This window comes from Coffea arabica, chromosome 2c (genome assembly GCF_036785885.1).
Source record: "Coffea arabica cultivar ET-39 chromosome 2c, Coffea Arabica ET-39 HiFi, whole genome shotgun sequence".
In the NCBI taxonomy this organism is placed as follows: domain Eukaryota; kingdom Viridiplantae; phylum Streptophyta; class Magnoliopsida; order Gentianales; family Rubiaceae; genus Coffea; species Coffea arabica.
The window spans coordinates 29842726-29843918 of record NC_092312.1 but is presented as its reverse complement, the minus strand read 5'-3'; the positions used below and the strand labels follow the sequence as shown (position 1 = coordinate 29843918).

The 1193-nt window shown below is 36.0% G+C and overlaps 1 long non-coding RNA gene across 1 annotated transcript; it reads left to right on the top strand.

Annotated features, from left to right (window-relative positions):
• On the top strand, nucleotides 1-720 carry LOC113727162 (uncharacterized). The gene is made up of 2 exons (XR_011839801.1): nucleotides 1-348; nucleotides 431-720. It is a non-coding gene; the product is annotated as an uncharacterized lncRNA (long non-coding RNA).
• Nucleotides 721-1193: the final 473 nt, after the last annotated feature.

The following is a 1193-nucleotide window of genomic DNA, read 5'->3' as shown; positions in this document are numbered from 1 at the left end:
TGCTAGGAAATGAACTTCTTTTTCTTTTGGTACGAGGATATGATTTTCAAAGATTCAATGGCAGCCACTCATTCGGATATAGTAGTAGATAATGAGCATTTAGAACTCTCAGGTTCTAGATGATAACAAAATGCTGATGCAACAGAGCGCCAGTTTTTGTGGTGCTAAGGCTTCCTTTTCCTTGCCAAACTTAACTCTTAGAAAACCTGCCACAGTTCCATTGGCAAAGAAGCGCGATTTGCCTGAGAATTCACCAACTGAACAACCAAATTTTTCTCTCAAAATTTCAAACACATTTCTTGCACAGTCTGCGATTGCAGTGTTTTCATTGGGATTCATCGATGCCGGGTAAATATGTACATGTCTGCAGGTCCTTTCAGTTATCTTAAGCAGTTATTTCTCGTTTTGCAATCACTTTGTGTTAATTCAGGTACAGTGGAGATTGGTCAAGAATTGGAGTTATCTCGAAAGAGAACGAGGATTTGCTGAAGGCTGCTGCTTTTGTTGTAGTTCCACTTTGCTTGTTTCTCATATTTTCTCTTCCCAAGGAATCAGAAGATTGATAATCAGTCTTTTAACTCTTTAAGTTTTGAACAGTAATTCGTTCTCCTTCTGGGAAAAATTTGGATGTACAAACATCTTGCAGAATGCAAGGAATTATCCTAAGGATGCTACTATTATGACTTACAAAATAATTAGCGAAGTTCAGATGATTAGATATCCCCTTTTAGTCTTCAGAGTTCAGATATTGCTGTTGTAGAAAATGTTAGAAATTTGGCATTCCAGCAATGCCAGTAGATCGATCTCATTTTTTATTTCACTGCAATTTCGTTTAAATTGCAATACCTACAAGCCTAGATGATTCAAGGCAGAAGTGATTTAAATGGAATAGTTACGCGAACTAATCCACAGAGACAAACAAGGGTTGATTCATGATCAAACACCAAAAAGAAAATTCGAAATTCAACTAGAACCTCGTCTAGATTCAAGAAGAATCCAATCTAGGTATAGAATCCAAACACACCAAGTGTTAAAAATTTCAAGAATAATATCAAAAATCTCATAAAACAAGCCCTAATACGTTCCTATATATAGCTAAGAAGTTCTAAATCAAAGAGGAAATGAAATTACATCAAAAATGGAAACCAAACGGAAGATGAAAAAACAATCTGATGATGTCTGGCACCGGTTGT